This window comes from Typopeltis vanoorti, chromosome 22 (genome assembly GCF_054136105.1).
Source record: "Typopeltis vanoorti isolate ZY-2024b chromosome 22, IOZ_Tvanoo_1.0, whole genome shotgun sequence".
Lineage (NCBI taxonomy): Eukaryota > Metazoa > Arthropoda > Arachnida > Uropygi > Thelyphonidae > Typopeltis > Typopeltis vanoorti.
Window position 1 is genome coordinate 46,750,052 of NC_143570.1, and position 15,067 is coordinate 46,765,118.

The window sequence follows — 15,067 nt, forward strand, 5'->3', positions numbered from 1 at the left end:
CAAAATCTGTAAGTTGCATTTATATTTTGATGTTACATTTTTTGGCATTCCAAAGTAACGAAGTGATATTTTCAACAAATTAATATTTCCTCAAACATGGTGAAAGAAAATATTGTATAAATAATATCGTAACAGGCAAGTGCTCATGTGAATATGACATAATCGCTACAGTTGTACGTGAAGAAGATTTGTGGGCTGCAGCCAGTATGGGTCGCAATATATCAAGGTGTGATTTTATTTTTAAGAAGTTCCGCAGGCGGTACGAGCGTAACAGAGTCCCAATTCATTCGAGAGGAGAAAGAGAAATTCTCTCTCGCTCTATTAGCTTATATCGGCTCCATGAAGCATCTGGAATGACTTGCATTACCATTAAGGCAGATAATTCGTAGCAGGAAAGTAATAAGTTATATTGTGCTGATTCTCCAAATCTTTTAATTAGTTTCCGATTCCTGTATCATTACTGCAAGCGATCCCAATGTTGTGAATGTCAGTCAAACAAGAGTTTTGCTAGCATTCTATATCACGGTTTAGATTGCTTTTTCTTCTAGAACGTACGAAGTCATAAAGGATGTTCATTGCTATATTACCTCTTTCTATTAGTCTTTAAACCCACGCCAAATGCATTTCTTGGAACAAGAGAATCAACGGTAAAAAAACGAATTCATACGATTGCTTGTCTCTATCGATCTTTTCTCCTTGGATAAGTAGATATTCCAAACAAGAAAAATTTGTGGTATCGAATGTGAATCCGTCAGTTTATTGTTTCACATGAATTAATTTCAAATCTAAAAGAGAAAGGGGATAATTCGAAAAGAAGGAATAAATTCTCATTAATTAATTTAAAATAGCGATGCATCATAAGATGATTCCACACAAATTTAATTGTTTTGCGCGATAACCAAACCGGATTTTGATTATCTCCCCGCGATATCACATCATACGCATCTAATAATATATAATATCTAGAATAAAATACGGTAATTTAAATTTACAAAAGTGTATTCTATGCCTTAGTTGTCTGTATTGTTATCCTTTGTGTGTGTGTGTGTGTGTGTGTGTGTTCGATGCTTGGCATCAAATCATTTATATTTTTAATAATTTTTATATTACATATTATTATCTTTCCTGTGACGATACGGATTTTAGCTATACCAACAATAATAGTTCTGTTATTACGTAATCTTATAGATCTTTATTACACACTGATAATCGTTTGATAAAAATCATTTCTGTGCACTGTTGGAATCAGATCTTTAGATTAGTAAACAGAGGACATATGCATCTAAATTGCCCCTGTAAAGCAGGCTTTACTGTGTAGATTACCACTTTAGTGGGTAGCTTGCTTGTATTTCATTTGTTGATTGCGCATATATGGCATATATACATAACACAAAAACATTTTTAATATTAAAATTTCAATAATTTACTTTTAGTAAATTATTGAAATTTCATTGTAATGATCTTTTGGGTAAAACAAAAGATCCTTTAGTTTTACCCAAAAGTGGTATATATTAAGAAATTCCATTCAAGGTAGAGAAAAAGCTGAATTTAATATTTCACTGGTTGGATGTTATGGATTTACACTGAGTACTAGACTTTGAGGTGCACGTGATAACCACTACATTACGAGAATATTCTGATATTTTGTCTAAATCATTGTCTCTAATATTCATCAACAAACTCTTCTCCATAAACAGCTAAGCCAATCCGATAGCAATGTTTAATATGATCTTTATTTCATTCCATTTTTCTATCTGTATGGTAGTCTTTTAATATTATTAACTTCTAAAGATCTGCTAGAATCGCTTAATTATTCTTCTGCAAACAAGTAGAAACGAAAAAAATTGCACTTCTCCATTTTGCGAATAGCAATATTTGTTAAATACCTTATTACTTTATTTTTGAGTAATAATATTTAAGGATATAGCTAATTCCGGAAGATGGGTGGTTGAGTGATATTATTCTCTTGTTACACGTGAACATATCGTTTTGCATTTAGATTACAAATATATTATTTATTCACTTAAATCTTAATTCTTTATAAATATAATTTAGAGAATGGATAAGAGACTATCCTGGCATGTTTTTTATTTGTATACAATCGGATATGTGTATTTTAAGATTGATTTTGCAGAGCCAATATATTAAAACCTGTTTCATCTTCAAACAAAATCCCATCTTGTTTGGGCCACGTAAAATATCCAGTAAATTAATATACCAGTTCGGTCTTACAACCGTAACGTACATAAAGGTTCACGTTTTTTTTTTCACATGAAGAGAACAGGAAACCTGATTTTTTTTAAACTAAAAACTACTTTTCAGGATGGCAATATAAACTTCTGCTTTCAAAGTATTCCTTGTAGAAAATGTAGCCAACCATTTTCTTAAAGGAACACTCTTATTACACACGAAACGCAAACGGAAAGATGTGCAAGAAATTTGAATGCATTTTTCAAACAGCATAACTCAAAGGTCTACGTACATCATTAACTCTCAATCACTTAAACTTTAATCCTGTTTAAGGGTAAAACCGGAGCACCCAGAGAACCACTAATAGTAACGTTATATACTTAATTCCAACAAAGGAATTAAAACCACATTTCCATATTAAAATTCATCTATCCAATTTACTCTGCTTATTTACACTATTTTAAAAGTATTCAATACTCTTATGCCTCACATATTCGTTTGGACACACAGATATGTTGGAATTGTTATGAATCTATTAAGAGCAACGTTATATTAACACATACATTTGTCTAGTCTTGGTATATAGCAATTTAGTGGTGAAAACGTAATCTGGTGTATTCTTTTATTAAGCATACAAGTGCTTGGTAATATATCACCATCGCTGACATCGCAGTTGATTAATTTGGTGTTACATGTAAAATGCGTTTTTTATGGAAAAGAGAATGTTTCTATTATATTTATAGAAAATGTCCTAATATCTTCGTTCACTATGGTGTTATGAACTGAAAGACATTGGAGTTCATTTTCGTTTGCAAGTAGATTAATTTTGTTAAGAGTTTTTTCTTCTACTTAGTAAATCATCATCATCACACCAATTACGGGTATAGACCATATTGGTCTGTTCCGGGCTCATTATCCATCCTTTTTTGAGGTCTACCCTGCCTTCTCTTTCCAATTGGCTTATATTTTAGTATTTATTTAGGATGTCGGGTGTTGGCCATTCGGTTTCACATGTTCAATCCATTTTTGTTTATAATAGTTTAGTTTTTCTTCTATTGATTTTGTTTTTAGTTCTTTTAAAATGTCTTCGTTTCTTTTTTGATCCAATAATGCATGTTTTGAAGTTCTTCTCATAAATCTCATTTATGAGAAGAATTCATAAATGAGAATTATGGGTTCTTAAACTACTTGTTTTTATTCTTTGTTTATCTTGTTTGTTTATTGCCCAAATTTCACTGTCATATAATAATGTGGACACTGCTAAAGTATTGTATATTTTCAAGAGTATTTCCTTTTGTACTATATTTGGGTTGAGTGGTCTATTTATCAGGCCTATATTCTGTAAACATTTTTTGAAGTTTTTAATTTTATGTCGTTTTCTCCTTCATATGATATTTCACATCCAAGATAACTGAAAGTATTTATCTGTTCTATTATTTTATTATTAATAATACAATTATATATATTTTAAAATGATAACTTTAATCCGTTTCCAAGGTATACTTATGACAGTAAATAATATGGATATTATGTTAGCTAATTAAAAAATTGCAAATAAAAACTAAAGTATAATAGGCTCCGTAGGTGAGTCAGTCAAGGTGACAATCGTCAGTAAAATCAAAATTCGAATCCCGAATAGAATTCCAAAAACACTTCAAAGAAACTGAACGTAGGTGAGTCAGGCAGTTTATTACATAGGTGAGATAGATTTTCTTAATGGGAAAATATAGCTTTGAAAATCCAGGTTTTTCTTAAATGTCATACAACTCAAACACTCATGGATTAGCCCACTTGTTAATTCTTGTACTTTTCCAATCTCTCTCTCTCTCTCTCCAGAGATTAGTTATTACATTATTGGTATGCAACAATAAATGTCATTATGTTACGGATGCGAGTATTTCATTGTGTTGAATAGAGCAATGCCAGAAAAATGCTTTTATACTAAATTTTAAACACAAATTCATAAAGTACTTTAAATAGTTCTACATGTTGTAGTTGGGTGAACGATTCAGGATGCTATGTAAAGATAAACAATAATCAGACCAAAAAAGCACGGATAAAACCAAAGAGGATTGAGCGTGTGATAAGCACTACACCACCAGAATCCATGAAAATGGTTTGAATATCTAATAATGCAATTATTTCATCCGTGATCTTAAAGCGAATGTTATTCTTTCACAAAAAAAAACCTCTATAAACTTGATTTTCAGGTGTTTAACCAGTTTTGTTAATGCTCACATAAAATTAATTCCCAAATATAAAACGTGTTAGTTTGTTTATTAGAAGATAGTTTCGCATCGTTTCAAGAGCGAATAATTTTTGCTATTCTCCAAATAAGTTATCGATTTTAATAGTAGTTAGCGAGTCTCTGTTTAAGTATCCTAAAGACATTAAAGCCTCTATAGCATGAAGATATTTGAGAATATAATTAGGAGGCTTAAAGTGGTCAAAGTTCCTTAAAAGTTCATGTTTTACACTAGAGTGGAATTCCCGAATTACATAACTTTCTTATAGTTCATCGTTTTTTTAGATGCCACACTCCAAAGCGAAGGTCAGCAAAGCGCTGACCTGCAAGAACAAAATGACGTTGTCATTCAAGTTATTTTTAGAAGTTTCTTCAAATGCACCTTAGGCAGTTGAGAAAAGGTCACATTCTAAATCAATCTTACCAAAAGAAAATTCCTTAGGGTGTTTAAACCAAAACATAAAAAACTACTACACATGCATTCTTACATACACATGTGGATGCATATTTTTTGTATTGCTATAACTAGAGATACCTAGATTAGCTAAGTGTAACCTTGGAAATAGCTTAACAACTTAAGAATGATTGTCTATTGTGAAACTGAACTGAAGTACTTTAATGCTAAAATTTCATATTTCTCAAACAGTGTAGTACCGAGAATAATCACAGTTAAACTTTATAGTAACAATATTTATGTTTATTATGTATGGTTATGTTACAAACTAAAAGTGCGATACACAATCTTGGACGGAAATGGTTTGTGTGAATGAGTTAAATTTGTGCTTTAAAGATATGGCTTGGTAGGATTATTACTCCAGTACTTAGGACAAAAATGTCCTACTGTACAAGAAGCAACATTAAAGTACATGTTGCATGTATATATATATATATATATATATATACATGCATGCATACCCACCGACAACACATACACACACACACACACATATATACATATATATATATATATATAACGAAGATTTAATTGCAATTTGAGCATTCATTGTATAATACCTATAACTAAGACTATTTTTAAAGTGAAGACAGAAGACAGTTTATATTAGCTAATACTCTAATAGTTGCCTACTCCTTTTGCTTTATTTCATTTGAACAGTTTTAATAAAGAGCCTCTGGAATAATTTATATAACAATCTTTCATTTTTGTTTCCTTTATGACTATTTGTACTTTTCCAAAGCATTTATTTGGAAGCATTACACGATGTACAGAAAACCTAGTTTTGGCACTAAGAGAATATAAAGCTACTCATCACATTTCATGATATTTAAATGTTTGAAAATAATATAAATGACTGCACTTTCCATGTGCGGCTTCATTTTTTTTTTATTGGATGGTAATTCAATGGTATTGCTTTCGAATAACAGTACGTTATTCACCCTGAATTCTGGTATATCAGTGGAGAATTGTATATTCTTCTTTGGATGTCACTTTTATCTTTTTTTTTCAACATGTACGATTAAACTTGCTGCACTCGTTGTGACACGTAATGAGGCAAACTTTTAACTACAGCCTTCGTAAGATCCGCTTATTATGAGAAAGGACACAATGAAACGCACCTTGCTCAAGTAAGCTGTTAAGCTTACTTACTGCGCTGGTAAGAAGAGCAGAATAAAGTTAATGTACCGGAAGTGAGTGTAGTTCCAAGGAGCTACTACGTGAGTTAAATCATAACTGTTAGCAAGTCTTTACTTCTGTGGCAAGCACTGCTGAATACAACACTGGATAATCACTGAACTGTTTGCAAGCAGCGCAAGAGTAGATGTGGAGGCTATGCATACAACATATGAACTTTTTGATACCACTTTTGATGCAAGCGTTTCTTCAAGCATACTACCCACTTGAATGAAATTTTACGGTAATATCTATACTGTGTGTGGAGCACATACGAGGGGGTGAGGTGAACGGTTCTGATAAACACCTAGAACAAAACTTATATCAAAGCAACTGATATAACCACAAGAAAGAACATATATTAAAACTTTTTAACTCCCACGTTTCAACTAATTGTAATAATTTGTTCTTTTACTTTAAGTTCGTAAGGAGACGTCAATTCCTTCATGGTGATTATCACAAATTTTACGCACACCCTCGTATAGTACCTGTAGTGATCATAAATCCTTGCCACTAAAACCAGACAAACTTTGGATGCAGATACCAATTTGGTACGACAAAATGTATCATTTTACTGATGTTTATTGCCACATAAAAATAACTAGTGGGTGTGTGGGTGTGACACACTCATCCCATGAAACACTAAGTCTATATTGTCTGGTCATCTGGAGATTTTGCTCTACTAACCAAAAGTAACCAATTATTTCTCCAGCTTCTATTTAGCAGAATGATGATATTTTTGCGCCTGGCAATGAAAACAACCTATCGGTACAAACATTCATACTACAGCAGAATTATAACCAACTATTTGCTTGAAAAGAAGAAGCTGTGAATTGAAGTGGTATTCTGGGCAAACCTTCCAGCAAAACAGGCAAACCGCCTGTTTTGCTGGAAGGAAACTACGAGTTAATGAGAGAAAAAATCCCTCCACTCTTCTTCCTATACGCCACTGGCCAAATTTACCATCATTTTCAAAGGCCGTAAAAATGTTCTTCACACCTCGGATGGGATGTGAATCCAATTATTTTTAACTTAAAGGTATCTTTAATACATCCACACCTACGGTGACATGAAGAGCAATATAATTAACGTTTAATATCATCCACTTGGTTCTCAGATGCGAAAAGAACTGCTATTTGTTGATGCTTTTTATTAAGTACAAATGTCTTTCTGATGTATTGTTGTGTCATTATTGGTTTGCAAATAATGTATATAAGCTTACAAAAAAGTAACAGTCTCAAATATCGTCATGCAATGTGCCTTGTTATAACCCAGATAACATAATCCTGTATTTTTAGACTAAAATTTTAATTGAAACGACAAATATCTGATATTTAAATTTCAGAGCTCTTGTCCAAACAGTATTCATTTCGATTTTATAGGGATTCTACCTAAAAATGTAATTATTTATATTTTACATAATCTGGAAATTCTGCTATAAAGACTAAACATGGAACGTTTCGAAGCTATTTCAGGTCCGCAATAAGCGGTACCGTGATCTCACAGCAAGCGATGAAATTCATCTTTTGTTAATTAATACTAGAATTTTTATTAATAATAATTGTACAGATGTTATAACTTTATCAAGTGTAAGATAAGAACAACGTCGACTGAATTTTAAAAGATATGAACTATGCCCAGGAGTCTATATATAGTCCCATTTAACTGACTACATTTTATTAAAATACAAATCCTCTTAACTTTGTTATTTCGTTCTTGACTTTTCATTGCCGTAAAAAGAGAGAGAAAATCTAGGCTTTGACTTCCCTAGTCTGATTATTAAATGCATTAAATAAACATAATTAAGCATCGATTATGTTGCAATCGTATCATGATCTGTTTAATTTTGTTAATGCACTTGAGATTTGCAAGCCAATGGAACACATCTGTATGCTATGAAAGCAAGTTTCACTTTTTCATGAGCTTATATCACTCAAGTCTTGAGAATGACATGAATAGATGGCGCTCCTAATGTTTCCTTTGTTCTGCGGTGTTATTGATCCTACAATCCTGTCTAAAATATGAAACACTGAAGATGTGCTGAGTTCTTTCAAAGTCTGAAACAACGTCTGAAACAAGAAATCTGAAACAACGCATTAATACCATATGCTTTACAATTTCTAATTAACTTATGCTAATTTCTAATTTATAACATAATTAAATTAGCGTATTTTTTATATTCAGATTTCTTGTTTACCGAAGAACAGAATTATAAACGAATATTTGTTAGATGTTTCATAATAATCTTCCATATGTGCAGTGGAGAGACACATACCCATGTGTATATATATGGATAGATAGATGAATAGATTCACGTTCTTACGCATATCGCGTAACATACAGTTTAGTTTTTCTGAAGTAAGTGACTAACACGATCGTTTTCCCACATTCTGACCAAACAATAGCAGTATCATCCGACAAGAATGAACTGAAAATCATTTGTTTATTACGTTTCACTTAATTCTCTATTTTCTTTATTTATTGTGCATATATTTCTAAATTCCGCACTGTCTTTTTCTTCTATTTTAATTCTGTCTGCCCCTATTTCTTTATTTATTTTCATATTTTTAATTAAAAAGTGGAAGCCATCATACAGAAATTAAATGATTATATTATTCAACGCATTTTATTTAAATTTTAATAGATTTTAGTTTTAATCAAGTGACATTTTAAAATAAAATTTTTTCCCCGATTCTCCATTTATTTTCCTGCCTTTTTCATATTATTTTTATCCTTTTCGTTCTATTCTTTACGATTAAATTGTTAAGGTATTTCTATGAGAGCAGAGTTCGAAATATCTTTCTCTATGTTTGTATAAGAATTCTTGTATTGACATGATAGTAGGATTCCCAAGTGCGAGTTAGCGAGGTCTTACAGAGGTGATAAGATTTCCCCCTCCAGGAAATTCCAAACTACCCATCAACGATTTCAAAATGAGGAACTGTATCTAAATTACCTATTTTGAAATACGGTATCGTTCGTGGATTAAATTGGTTATTTACTATTCATAAAGTAATTTACTTTAACAATGACCTAAATATGTTGAGCCGTCAGTTGAGATTAACGAATCGTTTGTGCAAAAGGCACTTATAAATGGCTTTGTGTTAGCTTTGTGCTCACTTCATTATTACGTAATGAAGTGACCACATTTCATTGTTACAACAAAAGCACATTTCGTAATAATGCTCTTCACTATTACGAAATGTGCCTTTGTTCTAACAGTCTCAATAATGTTAACACTGATAGTTCTATGCGATTTCTATACAAATATAAGATTTCATTACCCTTTGTTGTGAGCAACTTCCAACTTTTTTTCACTTGATTTTTTTTCATCTTTTTTTTCTCCTTTAACGTGAAATTCAAATTACCCACCACACGATAACAAATACTATCATTTAGCCTCCCCATTATATTATGTTTGCTTTTTCTTTCCTCTATTTATTTGCGATGATATAAACCATCTACTGGACCCAATCTCAAGTATTCACGACATCTCATTTCCTTAATAGGAACTGCAAAAGAAAAACAGTTTGGTAACGTGGGTTGATTTTGAGTCTTGCAGTAACGTCTTCACAGTTCTCTAAACCACATCTACACACGAAAACAGGGGACGTATTTGTTCTCCCATTATCGACTTACAAGAATCGGCAAACTCTACGTAGAAACAATTACTATGTTATTATCTTTGTCAATAACAACGTGATGCTAGTAATATATCGGTAAATATCTGGAGAACACAACTCCCAGAGAAAGAAGGAGAGAGAGAGAGAGAGAGAGAGAGAATAGGCAAAAGAATTTATTGTGTTGCTATCATGGTCTGTTGAGTTATGAAGTGTCTGGTGTGCGCTTAAGCAGAAAAGATGTTGGGGAAATCGACAAGGAAACACACACAGATATTTTATGGTGTCTTGTTGATTATCACACCATTCTGAGAAGCCGTCTCTCTTTCTGAAAATAAAAACCGTAAAAAGAACAATTTTTTTCTGCATCGAGTGATCGCATTTGCTCAAGAAAAACCCAGTACACTTTCTCTTAAAACTGTAATTTCTTCTGTTTAAACGAAGAGAAAAAATATCTACAAAAATATATGGGAAAGTTCATAGTTTGTGTGTGTGAGAGAGAGAGAGAGAGAGGTGCATATAATTTCTAATTGTTTTATTAGGAGTCATAATTTCGTTAGTTCTACCCAATGTAACCTTCTCGCACAAGACTGAAAATGGTAATCCTCATAAGGATGCTTTTAGCGAATCTGAACTCGTCTGGCTTTTTTTATTACGAGTGACTGATGGTGCCAGATGCTGTGGTATTATGCATGTTCTTATACTGATTTTTCTGCCGTTATTACGAACGTTTTCGAGGAAACAAATAAAGCCCATCCCTTAACACCTTATATAAAACTGACTAACTCACCTTCATTTGAAAAGCAGTTATACAGACATTGATATTCAAGCTATCCCCAAAAAAAGAGAATTGCTCACTACGGTATTTTATATTCATGGGTAAATTTGTACTGACAAGCGAAGTAGTAGAATGATGCCAAAATCGAAAAGACCAATAATGTCTGCAGGAAAGTCTTGTCGGAGTAATTGCAATGTTTCATTTACCAGAATATTCTTTAAGAGAGAGACAGAGAGAGAATATTAGGAATGATTAAGAGACTAATTCGAATATGATCCTCCTTACGGTACAGATAAGTGAATAGTATCACTGCGATATGGAAAGGTTCCCCATCTGAACTTTAGCACTCTCTTACAAAGATCAGTATTATTCATTCTCTGATGCCATTTACTCTTGAAATTAAAAATGACCACCTATTTCCTTTTTAGGTCTGCTTATTCTTCATGAACAAGATGGAAGCCTTTAGTTTTCAGCCCATAGAATTAAAATTGACACATAACTTCATATCAGCGCTCTGCCACTTCACTAACATCGTGGTCAAAAATCTCGCACCATTAAAACATTTATTCATAGGGCCCGCTCACTGTGGTGTACTGAGGCTTTACTAACAAATTAAATGTTTTATTAAAACCACCTTCTTATCTAACAGTTCAAATAATCTTTAGTTTAATAAGATTACTGACAGTTATAGAGTTTAGGTCATCCCTTATATGGGAAATTGTTCTTTACGCAACTCGACTTAGTTAACTTGTAAACATATATGAAAAACATCGTTAGTGCTTTATAGTAGTTTGGACCGTGTTGCTCTGTTCACAAGTGATTATCAATTCTCATTGTTGGTTGTGCAGTTATATTTTTGTGCACCATTGTTTGAATTCATACTAAAGAATTCAGCACTACTGTGCTTTAATATTTGAATTCATAGAATCCTTTGATACTTTGCAGAAAATTTAACTTATAAGTTTTTCTTTTTCTTTCCTATTTACGTTTCAGTACGTCGACATTTTAAATTTCGAAGTATTTTCATTTCTCATTTTCTTAAACACAAATGGTTCCATGCTCTTCTAACAGAACATGATTATATTATAAGTGTATTTTATTTTCAAATCCCCTTTTTAAATTTGATTATAACAATATAAATGTACAGGAATAAACTATTATAATATTGTTTAGTTTTTATATAATTTTTTATGAGTTTATTACTGAATATCCGTGTTATATTCCGCTTATTTTTGAAATTAAAAATGCTGCTTCTTTTAAGGCTACAATGTTTTTATATAATAAAGGGAGGATAATGAAAATTTCATGTTTGGTGTTTTTAAATGAATGCACATTAATCTATTTTAATCCGAGTTTTCAAAGGAACATCGTCATTACGAAATTCCGAGAATTTACACGTATTGGATGGGAAGAAAAATGTTAGAAACACATGAAGACAACGGACGTTTATGTTATATAAATATAAACTTCCACGAAGAAAAAGAAAGAAAAGAAAAATAATTGTTCATTAATAGAACATCTAATTTCATTTGCTAGTAGGACTCTGTTCACGTACGTATTTTTACCTGATTGACTTCAAAAAGTATGAAAATCCTTTATTGGAAATAAAGATTTCTGTACCTTTTGATGAAGATTTCAAACAAGTTTTTATTTTAATTCCCTTGTTATAGATATTTTATGTCCTAATGTAAGACTTTCTCAAATCAGACAATACAACTTGCCTAATATCCCACTCTAAATGTGAAAGTTTTTTGTGATATTTATATATATAAAGTTTAGAAAACACTGATGTATTTTCAGTGTAATGGGCAATGATTTTCTTTACATGCTAAAGCATAACAACTAACACCGTTTATAAAACTGGTCTCGGGTCTCATTTCCTAAAGAAACTAAAGACTTCACCTCTTTTTATCATGTTTTTCCTTTTGATAATTTCTTCCCCTTAGGAACCAATAGTACCTTAGCACGTTGAGTGAAGTAAAGTTAGAGAATCGGAACGTCATAGTCTAAAGTACAAATATGGTACATTTTAAAGTAAGTTTAGGATTCTGATGAGCAAGGCGGTATTTCGACCTGCAAACAAATGGCAAAGCCATTTTCCAAACTGCAGTACGTGAACCCAATTTTCTCAGAAAATATTGCTTTTTTTTTTGTTATTTTTTAACTAGCTTCTATGTTTGAGCGCAACCGTAAACAAGACCTTGATTAGGCAACATTAAGCGAGGACATTAACTTGTTGGTAGACAGCGTTCAATATTCAAGTGGAATGGTAAGATTAAAAATGACAGCATATATAGATATATATATATATATACACACACATACACACTGTTCTACAGTCACACCTATCCTCTGTACGTAACAAGTAAACGTTTGTCAGTAATGGGGAAACGTGGCGACGTAAGCTAGTTTGATCGAGGACTGGTGCCATTATTTAGAAAGCAGCTGCACTTGTTGGTTGCTCCCGTACTACTGTATCAAGGGTGTACCAGGAGTGGATTAACCATGAACAGACATCCAGCAGAAGGGCTCACATTGGTCAGCCACGCATGGTTGATCCTAGAGGTGAGCGCCGGGTTTCACTACTGATACCTCAGCAACAACGTACTACAATCACACAGCTCCCGTACCAGTACAACAGCGAGGACAGTTTGACCCATTTCCACATTCACCATGCGCCGTACCTTGCTTCGCCTTAAGTTCCACAGCCGGAGACTAACAAAGGTATCCATAATGACGGCTAGGCATCGAGAACAACGCCTTGCATGGGCCAAGGAATGTCGGCAATGGACCTTCCACAGATGGAAGATGGTTGTCTGGACTGATGAGTCCAGTCACCTGCTGCACCATGCTTAAGGCCGAGTTCTCATTTGGCGTAAACAGCATGAAAACCTTGGTTTCCTATTCCTTGGTTGCATATTTGGAGTTCAACAGGTCGGTGCAGGTGGTGTTATGGTCTGGTGGAGCTTTTTCCTGGCACGCCCTAGGTCTGTTGGTTATTATCCCACAAACACTGAATGAATGCTACAGGGACCTTTCAGCCTACCTTCTCCATATCTGCAGCAGGTCTACTACGACCGCAGTGCCATCTTTCAACAGGAAAACGCACCTTGTCATCAGGCTAGAGCATATACCGAGTGGTTAGAGAAACCCAACTACGAATTCGCCACATTGACTTAGCCCCCAAACTCCCCTATCTGTAACCTAATTAAACATGTTTGGGATATGCTAGAACGGGGTGTGAGAACTGCTGATCCTCCTCCTCCTCCACGGAATGAGCGTGAACTGACAGAGTTGGTGCAGGGAGGGGACGTGAGTTGAGTTATGCATGGATCATGACTTTGATGCCTTGCGGAATCTGTTCCTAGGTGTATATGCGAGCCCTTCTTGCACAGAGAAGTGGACCAACGCGATATTAGGTGGGTGTTCCTAATTCAAATCTAATTAGTGTGTGTGTGTGTGTGTGCTTGAAGTATTTCAATATATATATATATATATATTGAAATACGTCAAGTTCATGTTCTTTGTAGTTAATGAATATTATTACCCATTAAAAAAATACTTCATTTTATTTTACAAGAATGAATGCTATTTTAACTTAAGCTGATCAGATGCTGTTGAAACGCAAAATCCACTGCACCAGATTCTGTGACCTTTTCATCTGGCATTTGTCCAAATGTGGGAAATGTATGCATGATTGATGTTTAGAAGTTTTAGTTTAGCAGTTAACTGTTAATAGATTTCTCTATTATTTTACACAGGATTAGCGCTAGAGTAAGAATGATTGTTGCATGGTAATCATTTGTTTTATTTTCTTCTTTGAAATACAATGACTATGGGCTCCTTGGCTCATTTCCAAGCTAAAAAAAAAAAAAAAAAAACTGAAATAAGAGTGCAAACAAACGAAGCGAAATTCTCTTTCTCGCTCTCTGTGGCAGTGATTGATATCGTGCTGTCTTCCTCATCTGTACCAATTAACGTCATCCGATTATTATAAATATAGGCCGTCCACTCTCCTCTAAAAAATAAATCCATAAGGTGGTCAAAATGCATATATATCATAGTGAACAATAAATTGGTTTTGCTGACTTTGAACTCAGTAAGTGGAATATAGGGTATTGGACTAAAAACTAAACTGGGAAGCAGCAGCACATAACCCTTTACCTTTTTATATTTGTGCTGATTATCCACACAGAGGGCTCAACATATATAGCAAAGATTAATAATTACAACAAAATATAAATTAGAAAAAAAAAAAGGATTATAAGCAGTTTACTCTGTTTAATTTTTTTTATATTGATAGAAAATTATTTATCGCAATAAACTGTGTAACGTATTGAATATGATTTTGTCTTTCAATCTTTATATATCAATGCAGTGGACCTCCTATTCGCTGATGTTCGCCAACTTCTCATATCTCAGAACATTAGGACATATATGCTCTGAACATTATACGGGATGTTTTGAAAATCATTTCTCAAGGGTACAAAAAAATTCAATATTTTGAATTTTTTTTCATAATATTGAATTTTGAAAAAAATTTAAACAAATTAAATACTATGGAACCTTCAATTCAGTAAAGGATGTATAGTTTATGCAAATAT